Here is a 14,162-nt window from a genome sequence, read left to right as displayed (position 1 = left end):
TCTGCGATCAAACTCTAGTCCCAAAACAGTAATATTTTACCACCAGTATAATTTTGTTGAGAGCCTAGTGCTTGCCCTGTGGAGTTTAGTGGTTCTCCACACCTTTAAGCACCGTTAATCTAATCAAGAAACAGAAATAATTAGTGCAACTCAAACCTGTGGCGCCGAATTCCCTATACGCACAAACCACCTCTTTGTATCCTTGGTAACCCATTCTTCCCCTTTGAGAATATTAAAAAAATATTTTTTAAGAGCAGGCTAATCTTAAAAAATGAAACAGAAAAGTTTCATTTTGTTTTTTTAAACGCTGCATTTAAAAAAAAGTTGCTTTATTAAAAAGATATCACAGACATGGTGGTCTGATGATCTCAGCATGCCACCATCCCTGAGATAGCTGTGATTCCAATAGGTCGCTAAGTACGATCTACCTCCTTAATATGCATGAGGTAGGTCTATTTGCGACCCACTCAGAATCGCTAATGAAACTCAAAAGAGTTTCTTAGAATCGAAATACCGCTTTCCAAATTGAGATTCTGTGAGAATTGAAATTAGGAAATCAGGATTCCTAATATTTGTACATCTAGCCCTTATTATGTGCTCTATACAGGAGGACTACTTAAAGGTAGTTTGAGAGAACCAGCAGAACTGGAGAAGCCTTGACTAGTAGTCACTATAGGAAAATAAACAAATCTAGCAAGTTTGAACAAACTATTAGGAGCACAAACTAGCTGAATTCAGAATTTTGAGAGTTAGGATCTAATAAATTATTAATCGTCTCTCTTAACAACTGGCACCCGTAAAAATTAAATTTAGAAAAAGTAAAAAATATGTGTAGGGTATCTGCGTTTTTGTTCTTACACAGAAAAACAAAGTAGGCTGTTTAATCCCAATACATACAATATGCCAGGTGTCTAATAGAGATCCTGATTCATTTTGTATTGATGTATTTTAGCAAGGGAAATATTTATAACCCTGTGGGCCCTAATTATACTCTGAGAAATGTCATCCAAGGACATCAGTTCTTCAAACTTAATGGTATATTTCATAGCAAGAAAATTCAAGTTATCAGTTAGCGTTTCCATAAACTTTTGGCATGCAGACCTAATTAACACTTGTTTGGGGTATTTACCAAGAAATCAAGGAATTTAAATAAATCACAATTCAGGTCTTGGGTGCCACTTAAAATTCCGACTTTTGAAGACCGTATGCCTTCAAAATTATGTAAAACTCCCTCTTTATACATTTGTCTAACAGTAACAAGTAATGGTGAGGAATGACGTCTCCGAAACAGCCAGATTCTAGAGACAACCAGTCTTGAGCTTAGTCTTTTTGAAGCGGGCTGGATCAAAGTAGCCAATAAGGGCTATATAACCTGATATAGATCTTCTAGTGGCCAAGGCTTATGTCCTAAATCGGTAACCTGCAAAAGCCTAATAGAAAAATCAGTCCAGAAGTACATTTTAATCAATGGAAGGGCCTTTTTGAGGGGTAGTTGTGAAAAATGAAAATCTCTATGAGGTTTTCTACACTGCCATATGAGATCAACAGGCGTAAACCTTTAAAAAGTAGGCTATAGGAAGTAGGAGTTATATGTCTCGAAATAATATATGAACCGAGGAAAGGTAATCATTTTGGTTAGATTAGAGTGCCCTGGTATGCCAAGGTGAAGCTGACCCTATTTTCAAAGAACTGTATTCATATCAACCAATGAGGCATCATAAATCAATTTAATAACATCCGAAACTTGAGTGGAGATCTGAATACCCAAATAGGTGGCTGCAGACACATATCATGTATTCTTCTTGCTAGGCTGTATATTACTAAGACTTTACATTTTATCAGCATTTTAAAATAGGCAGATACCTGTCCAAAGGTTTTATCAAGCCTCTCAGTAGTGTTATTAGCACAAAGGGGTGCTAACAAAAAAAAAATTATATCAAAAAATTAATATCGGCTACAAAGCAAGTCTTTCAACATCTGCCTTATGAATGCTTAATCAGGGTATACAAAGTTGCAAGAAGGACTCAAAGGTATAGGGGCAAATAATTGTGGGGAATGGGGGCAGCCTTGTCCAGTTCCCTGAGTGATTTATACATTTGATGATAGTTCCCAATGCATGCAATTTAGGCAGTGAGTTTGTAACATAAGGTCTGAACTTGACAACAAAAGAAGAGAATCAAACCCCATAATATTTAACACATGACGAAGATACAGACTAGAAACCCTATTGTTCACATTTTGTTACCGTTTAAAAAAATATTGAAATAACAGATTTATAGAGCTCTACAGGAATACAGTCTGGCTCTGCTTCGTTACCTGCCGGCAGACTCAAAATAGCACAGCACAGCTCAGAGATAGTGATTGATGAATATGATATATTTTTTATAGGTCAGTTACCTTCTTATGGTCAGCTCAAGACCGAAAAAGGAGATCAAACTTTGTAAAAATGCATTTCACATGCATTTATGAAAAGAACACTGGACACGTGTTCAATCTTTGAAGGGGGTTAGTGATAAATTAAATTCCTCACAGACTAGCAGAAGGCCTTGCGAATCACTTAATTCAATTACCACATTACAATGCATTTCCGGATCACTAGTGTTCAATGCATATACAAATCAAATACTAAAGCAAATCACCTTTATTTACCCTTACAATTAGCTATCTTCCATTTGAGTCTACAAGTAAGGCCACACCCAAATAGTTCTGTCAAACCTAGCAAAGGCTAGAACTTTAAATCCTAGACACCTTAACGTATCTTTCTCACCAGCTAGTAAATGAGTCTCTTGGAGACAACTAATCTGAGCGCCCAACTGCTTTAACACTTCAGGGATATATTTTACATTACTACATGTGAAGATACCATTAATATTTAAGATAATAACTTACATTTCCTGATTACCTATGTGAGTGCTATTTGGAGAATAATAAGTGAACCTTAATACGTTTCCAGGCAAGGAATATGATGTTATCAAGACACTGTCTAACCATTTTGCCATTTCTTTCCCCGTAACATTCCCCCCACCCTGGTTCACACTCCAATTCCCCTACCATATGTACTCTGTTCTCGAATGCTTATCATCGATGAAAAGGCAATGACAATTTGTCCCCACCCAAATTGTGCAATCTAGCCGCTCCCTCAGAGAGTATCTCACATCTCCTTGGCCTGCAGACCCCAAAAAGGTTTTGGCAGGTCTTTCCCTTTCTTCAGTTTACCCCTTTCAGAAATTATATGTGGTTCCTGCGCCGGTAACAGTGCAAGAGAGATCCCCAACATAACTAGTCGGGGGAATAAAAAGAAGGAAATCAAAACAGATTAGTAACAAAAAAGCCTTCCCTTTCATGAAATGAGCTACAGTAAACAATAATCAATTTTTGTCTCGGTATCAGTTTGCTAAAATTATTACCTTTCATTAAAACAATTTTTAGTTTGTCTGGCTCCTGTAGACAGACTGAGACACCTCTAGGGAGAGATCATCATAGCATAGTTGCCACCTATGTTCAGCAGCTGCATGGCAAAAGTCAGATCGAGGGAGATATTCAATACCTCTAGCCTTTGCCTGGTTTCTAAGGCCTGCTGCTTGATAAACCTGCTTTCGAAAGATGAAGATCCTGATGTAGATAAGTATAGAGCGGGGATACTGATTGGCCCTAGCAACACCAGGTTTCTGAAAAGTAAAAGATGCGCTCTCTGAACTTGATTGCCAAAATCCCATTGAGGACGTTGCAGAAAAGTCAATTGAAAGAGTTGTACGATATACCCTTTAGAATCAGCACCCCCTGCACCCTTCTGGATGCCCAGTAATCTAAGATTATCCACTGTGTCTTTCAATTTCAGCACAAAGTACGCTGTCTTAACTTCCTGCTAAGAGGCATGTTCTTGAATATCTTGAGTAATTTCCTCCCAACCAGAGATAAAACATTCCACCTCATTCGGGTGAGTGCCAAGAATGCGGGCCCCTGGGGGTGTCGTCCTCATGGAGGTCCCTCTGGGGGGTGGTGCATTCCAGACCGAAGGTGGTCAAGAATTGGTCAATTTGGGTGCTGGGGAGGGGCTATTAGGGCATTTAGTAGCATTAGATAGCAAGAGGGGCTATTAGGGAAGTTAGTGGCATGAGATGGCAATTGAGGACATAATGTGTCACGCTGTGGTCCCAAAAGGCAGGGATTGTTGGTGAAGCTCAATTTTTGAGGTAGAGTGGGGATAGGTCTCGTATAAAGCAAAATAATGTTTTGCTGAAGCTCTCTGGTCTGTTTAGACTGATGTCAGGGGATGTCAGTGTGTGAGGCATTGAAAACGCGTATGCAGGCAGGAAGGGAAGATCTGATTCAACCTGGTGTGCTATTCAACCGTGGGTAGGCCTAACCAGGCATGAAACGGCAAGTGGAGTGGCTGCAGTATTGGCCTGTTCATGCCCTGAGGCAAAAGCGTTGAAGAAAACAAAAGTACATGTATGGAGCCAACAAACAAGGTGCTGCAGTGTGACATTCTACACACCCCTGAAGACTCTCTGGGAGCTGAAGGGGACGAGGCAGGTGCAATCCTCAAGGGTGGGTTTGCATGACAGGTGCTAAGGAAAGGAGGCCGGCAAGAATTGGGGGCACGACTCAGGGGGAATCGTACTAGTAAGCGCATGCCTTCGGCTGGGGTCAGCGCTACCGGGAGTGGCAGTGGTTAAGGAAGTCATTCAGCAGGTGGCGCTTCAACAGTCGCGTGTCACACTGCCAACAATGGCCTTAAAGTGCCAGAGGCTGCATTTGATTCCTGATGCATCTAGCGCTATAGGAGCAAGCATTGTATTAACTGAAACTACACAGGACAAAAGAGGTGATAGCTGGGGGCCATGAAAGGGATGAAAGGACTGGTGGGCAGGAACGATAAAGAGGTTGAAAATTACATGCAGGGGCAGGCACCGGGTAGACACAAGAAAGAGAGGTACACGATTAGCAGTGAACATCAAGCTATAGATGGGGCTGGGAGAACATTAAAGTCCCAAGATAGAATGACTTCAAGGTGATGGGTAATGAGTGTGGTTACTGGGGGAAGAGATAAAATATAGGACCAGTCTAATAGAGCAGGTGCAGTGTAGGGGACCACAGTTCCTCAGGTTGCGGTGACCTGGAGGGCTACGCAGAGATGATGCTGGATAACTAGTCCAAGCGAGGTATGCAGACATCGGTCAGGTCTGATGCGACCTGAGGGCACCGGGTTGAAGAGAGGTAGAGGTTCTGTGCATCCATCCCGACAGCGTAGGTGAACTAACTGTGTAATGCACCACATAACATAAATTGGAGAGAATTTGATGGTGGTGTAGGTGATGGTGAGCATTCAGGTTGAAGTAGGATTGGGGATGCATGGGGATTGGATGATGAAATTGACTTGTATTATAAAGGAGATGAAGAAGAACTGGAGGAAGGAGAAATTCTGCATTGGCAGGATGGTGAGATACAAGCGTAAAACTACAAAATTGATGAACAAGAGTATGGGCACGGGGATGGAGGACAACGGTTTGGGGGCAGATGAGATTGTGGAAGTGGATGGTAAGTCAATCATAAAGTTTGAAACGTTTGCATTTCATATGGTTGACAATGCCGAAGGCATGCCTAAGGCAAGCCCGTCTGCGCCCGTCCGCGCCCAGCGCCACAACCCCTGGCCCCCGCACCAGCCATGAAGACCGTCTCCGTTACGACACCAGCATCCTCAATGCTCTCAACCTAGGACGGACCCTCACCTGCTGCAGGGCCGCCCCGAAGCACACCCACGGTCCCTTCGCCTGCCGGAACTGCAGCTTCTCCTGCATCAAAGACACTGAGACACCCGCCACGACAGAACACAACCAGCTCCGATGTATCCTGATCAACATCTGCTCCGCACGCAAACACACCACCGAGCTCTGGGACCTACTCAACACTGCATCATGTCGTCGCCTTCCTGATCGAGATCTGGATGAACGAAGCCTCCTCTTCAGACATCGCCATACAAGATACCACACCAACAGAGTCGGAGGAGGAATCGCCATCGTCCACAAGAAGACCATCAGGGTCACTTCAAACACCAACGACACTCTCAGCACCGCTGAACACATGCACTTCCAGATCCACACGGACCCCAAGACCTCCCTAAGAGGCACCCTCGTCTACAGACCACCCGGACTCCGACCACTATTCTGCGACACCATCGCCGACTTCATCAGCACGCACGCACTGACCTCCAGCGACTACATCCTCCTGGGAGAACCTGAACTTCCATCTGGAGAACAACAACGACAGCAACTCCTCCACCCTGATAGACAACCTTGTACTGGAACAGCTCGTTACGACGCCAACCCACATCCTCGGACACATGCTTGACGCCATCTTCTCCTCAAGCCCGCATGTCTCCTTCAGCCACGTCTCCGAACCCACCTGGACCGACCACCACTGCATCCACTTCACCTTCCAGAAACCCGTCGCACATCACCGCACCATACAGACCCCCCGTCGCTGCTGGGGCAATATCACCGAAGCACAACTGCAGACAAACCACGCACTCAAACCACCGACCAACCCCTCCAACCCCGACGATGGTGCGTGCACCCTCAGGCGATGGATGGACAACTGTGCCAACACCCTAGCCCCGCTGAAAAAGAAAACCCTCAAAGACACCAGCAAGAGAGCCAACTGGTTCACCCCGGAACTCCTAGCATCAAAGCGCACCTGCCAGAAGTTAGAGAACATATGGCACAGCAAGAAGTCGCCGGGCAGCCGCCCAGCCCACAAAGACGCCATCCGCAACCACCTCATCAGGAACACCAAGAGGACCTCCTTCGAAGACCGCCTAGACAACAATGCACACAACAGCAAGGAGTTCTTCAACATCGTGAAGGAACTCTCCAACCCCAGCTCCAACGCCAACGACATCCCGCCGTCGCAAGCCCTGTGCGACTCCCTCACCACCTTCTTCCACCGCAAGATCACCGACATCCACGACAGCTTCAACCCCCGAACGACCCTAACAGGCTCCAACACGCCGGACCCACCTCACCTCAGCGATCATGACCCTCTGACAACCTGGGCCAACGTGAGCATCGAAGACACAATCAAGACCATGGGCACAATCCACTCCGGCTCGCCGTCTGACCCTCTTCCACACCACATCTTCAACAAAGCCGGCAGCTCCATCGCACCCTACCTGCGCAACATCATCAACCTCTCCTTCGAGACCGCGACCTTCCCTGAGAGCTGGAAACACGCCGACATTAACGCCCTACTGAAGAAACCCAAGGCGGACCCAAGCGAACTCAAAACCTTCTGGCCCATCTCCCTGCTTCCGTTCCCAGCGAAGGTCATCGAGAAGATAGTCACCATCCAGCTCACCCGCTACCTCGAAGACAACAGCATCCTGCACCCATCCCAGTCAGGATTCCACAGCAACCACAGCACCGAGACCGCCCTCATCGCCGCCACAAACGACATCAGGGTCCTACTGGACAACGGCGAGACGGCGGCCCTCATCCTTCTGGACCTCTCCGCCGCCTTTTACACCGTCTGCCACCGCACACTACTCCACGATGCAGGGATCCGAGACAAGGCCCTGGACTGGACCTCCTCCTTCCTCTCCGACAGAACCCAGAGAGTCCGTCTCCCCCCGTTCCGAAGCCCCCGAGATCATCTGCGGCGTCCCGCAAGGATCCTCCTTCAGCCCGACGCTCTTCAACGTTTACATGGCGCCTCTTGCACACATCGCCCGACATCACGACCTCAACATAATCTTCTACGCCGACGACACGCAACTGATCCTCTCCCTCACCAAGGACCCCCTCACCGCCAATGCCAACCTCCACCAGGGAATGAAGGCCATCGCCGACTGGATGGAGGATAGCAGCCTTAAGCTGAACACAGACAAGACGGAGATCCTCATCCTCGGGCCCAACCCCTCAGCTTGGGACGACTCCTGGTAGCCCGCATCGCTGGGGACACCCCCCACACCTACCAACCACGCACACAACCTGGGAGTCATCCTCGACTCGAAACTCACCATGACCAAACAAGTCAACGCTGTCTCCTCCACCTGCTTCAACACCCTCCGTATGCTCCGCAAGATCTACAGATGGATCCCGACAGACACAAGGAAAACAGTCACCCAGCCCCTAGTCAGCAGCATACTCGACTACGGAAACGCCCTCTACGCCGGAGCCCCGACCAAGCTCATCAACAGACTGCAAAGAATTCAGAATGCCTCGGTACGCCTGATAATCAAAGTCCTGCGCCGCAACCACTTCACCCCCCACCTGAGGAACCTGCACCGGCTCCCCGTTGACAAAAGAATCTCCTTCAAGCTCCTGATCCACGCACACAAGGCACTCCACAAGACCAGCCCAGCCTATCTCAACAGTCGACTCTCCTTCTACGTACCCAACAGGAATCTCCGCTCTGCAGACCTCTCCCTGGCCAAAACCCCACGCATCTGTAGAACCACAGCTGGAGGCAGCTCCTTCTGCCACCGTGCCGCCAAGACCTGGAACACCCTCCCCCTCAACCTACAACGAACCGAAGACCTTCTAACCTTCAGGAGACGACTCAAGACCTGGATGTTTGACCAGTAGTAACAGCACCCCCCCCTCACTTCCTACCATTAGCGCCTTGAAACCCTTGCAGGTAAGTAGTGCGCTCTACAAATTATTTGATTGATTGATGCCAGAGGATGCACATCTTCTGCAAATTAAGAGAAAATTTGGAATGGAGAGTTCATAAATGTTTACAACTAGTACATAGGAAACTACAAGCCAAAGAAGGTTCCAAGGAAAAATCCTGGGTGTTGGCAAAATGCCCTAGGGTGCCCATGAACATTGATGCATGGACATCGCATTTCTAATATACGCAAGTGTATATTGACAGAAATATCCAGATAGATTGGTGTCCATATCTAAGTATATGGATATCATAAAGAAAGCATACATGGATTTCAGAGGGTATGGGAGGCTACATTACGATAAAGAATTTAGGGCTAGACTTAGTTCGAAGGTAGATAAACCATGGGTTGAAGTGGATAATGAACTTTGGCTGCAATGGATGTATATTGCAAACCAGCCGCCAACAGCAAGTGGTCTAGCAGTGCAATATCGGGCCTTTCTTGGGAGACCCACCCTGGGTGCGAGGGGTTCTTGGAATAGACGGGTCAAACCCAATTCATGAGCATGCTGGAGTTGTAATAGGGGATATTGTCCCGGGAATCCGTGCAAATACAAGCAAGAATGTTCAAATTGTGAAAGAAAGCATGGGGTCTTGCAATTTTTTGGGGAGCAGAGGTCAATACTAACCTGGGCAAAAATGCTTTTACGTCAAATAAAGAAGATATACTGTTTTTTTGGCTGGCATTTAACCCACATAGACAGGAGGCTTTGATTTTGGAATGGAGCTTCAAAGTGGGTATATCAGGGCCCAAGAGCACCAAGATTTGCCGATAATTTAAATATCTATCAAAGACTTGTCGCAAGTGGTCAGGGAGAAGTTACGTAAGGAGGTTGCAGAAGGCTCCTTTTGACTATTGGCCTTTACAGGATTTAATGATTTCCCTGTGGATGTGGAGCAAAAGAATGTTCTGGGAAATGCGGATTGATTCATCACTTGCCTTAGCCAGAGGTTTCGTTGGTGAATGATTTATTGCAAGAGGACACAATGGTTTAATTTGCATCAGTGCATGTGGCTATGGTATTGATCCAACAGTGTGGAGTGGGCGTTGAATTGGCAAAATGTGACATAACATCAGCTTTTTGATTGCTTCCTGTACAACCACTTGATTTCTTTCTGCCTGACCTACAATTTGACGTGAAGTGTACAGCGGCGGCTCCTCCATTAAGGCGAAAGAGTGTCGCCCCACAGGAAAAATAAAATGATAATAACACCATGTCATTATCATTTTAATTTTCAGAAGGCTTTGAAGGTGCGAGCGGGGCTGCCCACAGAGCAGGGTGAGGAGTGGTGAGCACTTTTTAAGTGTGCATGACGGTGTGGCCAGCCGTCATGGGCCGGTCAAACAGACATGTGCACTTAGCATGTTCTCCACCAGCTGTATAGTACAGCCTGGATGGAGAACATGTGCAGGTTCCCACTGCCTTTCTGAGCGCCGAACAACGACGCTCAGACCAATCACAACGCTGCTGTCATGCTGGTGACAGTGGTGTCATGATTGCCTAGGGGAGTCTGCTTCCTGCGCCAACCAGAGGACGGAGGAAAAGCGGCGGTCGGCAGGTAAGTGAATTTTGTTTTCTTAATCCACCCTGCTGCCACCCCTACGTCCACTTGCCTCACCACTACTGCCCAGTCGCAGCCACTACTTGAAGTGTATGTGGATATGGAGCTACCCACGGGATGTGATGTATCCTGTACATTATTTCAATGTTACAGTACTTTTCTGCATTGGTGCTTTACGGTATAAACTAAATATGAGTACATTACCCACTGTTTAGATGTCTTCTTGTTTGTAGAACTGGAGATACAGTGCAGTGTGATTGGGCTTTAAAGCAATTTCAAGACTTGTCAGAATATCTTGGGGTACCGCTGGCCCCAGAAAAGACAGAGGCTCCATACACTGTATCGGTGTTTTTGGGAACCGAATTTGACACTATCAAAATAGAAGATAGATTACCTGAGAACAAAATCTAAGAGTTATTACAACTCTTAGATGAAGCTATTTAGGCACCTAAGTTACAGCTTTGTCAAATGCAGAAGGCACTAGGTCATCTAAACTTTGGTTGGAAGGTAGTCCGAGATGGTAGGTAACTTTGTAGGAGGACTGACTTTGCTATGGCACGGCTAAACTACCTCACCACAAAATTCCAATTTCAGCTTCTGTATGAAGAGGTTTGGCGGTCAGGAAATGTTTTCTAAAGGGCTTCGGTGGAGTAACCATGCAGGTGGCAGATGAGGATTTTCATTGGCAGATTGAGATTTTTTCTGATGCGGCAGGTGCGGATGGTTCTCACCTTTTTTAGTAAGGTGGGTGGTGCTCAGAGAGATTGACTCAGCACTGGATACACAAAGGCGGGAGCATTTCACTTTTGATTTTTTACCTCTATTCGTGGCCCTAGCTCTGTTGATAAAGGATTTGGCTGTGACATTTCATGTTGATAACATCACAGTGGTAGATCTAGTGAATGGGGAGAAAGCAACAAAAAAAAGGTTGTTGAAGCTGTTGCAGTGTTTCATGCTCGGGTGCTTCATGTTCAATATTGTATTTAGAGCCAAACATGTACCAGATCTGAATAATTCAATACCAGACGCATTGTATCGTTCACAGTGGCAGAGATTCTGTGGTTTAGCGCAGATCTGCAGAAGACAGAGGTGCCAAAAGAGATAGGGGAATAGGGAGAGTGAAAATACTCAGTCTAATTGAAAACTCACTGGCACAGAGCCCTAGGTCAACTTACAGGCAGGCTTCAGGAGAGTTTCTAAATAGTGGGCTGGTATAAGAGGTCAAAGTATTAATGAGCTGGCATGGAGAAGAGAAGATGTAGTGAAGTTGCTGAAAATAGACAAAGGTGTGTTACAGACAACAACTGCAGTAAAATTAGCAGAGAAATCGTTTTTATGGTACATTCTTCTGGGGCTACGATCCATCAGCAGGCGAAATAGATAAGATTATCCTTAAAGGATGGACGAAAGAAAGGAAGGGTGTCAGTAAGAACAGGGAACCCATAACTATGAGAAGATTAGTTGACATGGTAAAGACGCTAAATCACTTGTGTTGGTCAGAATATGAATCAAAGTTGATGAAGGTCGTTATGTTATGGCTGTACTTTGGTGGAATTCGTATTTCAGAGTTACTGGGAAGAGGTTCAGCAAATGGTATGAGAGTGAAGGGAGGATGTTGAAGAAGGAATAGATAATGTGTGCATCCATTTAAAACAAGTATTGGCATAGCCAATAGGTCTCACCCTTGGGACCTTTTAAGTGTTTAGGCATTGAGCACATGCATACACAGGAGGAAGGACACTGACAGCGATAGGGGTGGGGGGAGAGAGAGAGCAGGAGGCAGAAAAAAATAAGAAGAGATAGAGGAAGAAAGAGGAGAGGAAAAGAAAGGTCCTGTAAAAACGTGTGAAGAAACATGCAAATTAGTGACATCCCTCCTGAGTTGGCGAGCAAACAAGGACACCGGTTAATAGGATTCTCCCATCCAAATTAAACTCACCCTTTATGGTTCTTGGTTCGTAGGCCTCACCAGGCCTCAGTCGTGCTTCCCTACGCTGAACAGGCTCTGCCACGTAAACAACTGCAAAGTGTCCATGCCCTGCTGATACCATATTAACACAAAGATTAATCAGCTGAGGTTGCAACCAAGCTACTTCCCCTTTATGCACAGCTCCGGATGAGGCGGGTTTGAAACTGAGCTCTGCCACAACCGGAGAATAACCCCATAATCCGGCCAGTAATTCATTGGAGTAAGTGAGTAGGAGGCAACAGAAGCCCCTGGTATATCTGAGAAACCGGCAGAATCGGAGTGAGGTCTGCGAAGGGACAACTCAGCATGAGCGAAACCAAAGCCTAAAGAGACAGCGGGTGGACCCGCCAGTGCCATTGCCGGAGGGGAAGATTAAGTAATTTGCCCAGAGTCATAGGACGTTGAACCAACGCCGAGACTTGAACCTGGTTCCAAAGGTAGGAACTCGTCATCTCTAGTCATTACAACACATCCTCTCCCCTCTTTCATGGTTAGTACTTGGTTCTGTTTTAGGTGCCGCTAACAGGCGAAATGGGCTGGTGCAAGCTTCCCCCTGACAGGAGCTCCAGGACTTTTTTTTTTTTTTTTTTTTACAAATTAACCACTGCTGTGGGAAGTAACTTCTCATGGATGAATGAACTGAATATGGCGCTTGGACATATAGAAGCTTCATTATGGCATCTGCTATTTATACCGGGCTGGTGATTGCCGACTTCCGGGTTGTTGTGACACCGGCTCTTTAAGGCTACTCCTGTGTGAGATGCTACTGTTAGCCACCCTGAAAGGATGCGAGCATCACGGTGAAAGGTACTCTTTATTGCTGTTACACAGCCTCACGGGGCAGTTCGGCGACTTTTAAAGCCTGGTGACAGCTTTCCCACTGGGGTGTCCTTGAATCCTTAGCATTGGGGTGGTAATGGAACGTTGTATTCGTTAACATACGATATGAAGAGCATTTATGATACATTTCTTTACAGCAGTAGGTCGACAAGCACTTTATAGCAGATGTTTAATGCTACACAGTGCAACAGTACTCATTTTATAGTCCTCGGGAGTGAAAGGCAGGGTTTTGACCTCTCACCATAGAGTCCGGGGAGGGGGCATTGGATGTATTAAGCAAGAGAGACATTATACCCTCGCAATATAACATCGGGTGTCGTCACTACCAGGGGCTGAGTCTCTAAAGGGGAAGCTGGGGTCTCGCCCAGCTTCCCCGCGTGTCCCTGTTCCCCCGCCTGCAGGTTGGGGTTACCTGCAATGGCTCACTCCAGACTAGCGGAGCTCAGCTAAGGACAGGGCTGCACTCCTGTCTCTCACGTCCTTCAATGACCCTGAGAGACACATTCAACCGGTGCAGACGCCAGCGAAGGCATGAAGCATTTGGAGCCTGCGCGCTCCCGCAGACGGTGACCTCATCGCGGCATCATGTGCTGGAGAATTAAACACATCCCTAGACCTGACTTATAGGGCCAGTGAAAGAAGTTCTCCATAAAGCACGCCGGCATGCGCCCGCCCGTGCACATCTCTTTACAGGGCGGACAGAAGATGATAATAATAATAATAATAATAAAGCGTTTTATAAAGCGCATGGCTGCACAACTGTGTATCCCCGCGCTAATTGCTGACAAAAACTCCTTACAGCTCATCGAGACAGAGAGACAGGGAAATGTTAATGAGGGAAGAGATGAGTTTTTAGTTTAGCTCTAAAGAGGATTTCTGATGGTTCCATTCTCAGATAAACTGGGAGGGCATTCCAATGCTTTGCTCCAAGAAAACTAAAGGAGCGACCGCCCAGTCTTGCTCTATTGATCCGGGGAAGTTTGAATTGTGACATACCCGAGGATCTGAGGTTTCTGGTAGGGCGGTGGATAGTTAGAAGATTTCTCAAATAAGTGGGTCCTTTGTTGTGTGCAATTTTGTGGGCATAGCAGAGAGCCTTAAATCTGATTCTTTCTCTAAC

The sequence above is a fragment of the Lissotriton vulgaris genome, chromosome 3_1 (genome assembly GCF_964263255.1).
Source record: "Lissotriton vulgaris chromosome 3_1, aLisVul1.2, whole genome shotgun sequence".
In the NCBI taxonomy this organism is placed as follows: domain Eukaryota; kingdom Metazoa; phylum Chordata; class Amphibia; order Caudata; family Salamandridae; genus Lissotriton; species Lissotriton vulgaris.
The sequence above is the reverse complement of the archived record's forward strand: the minus strand, read 5'-3'. Positions refer to the sequence as shown.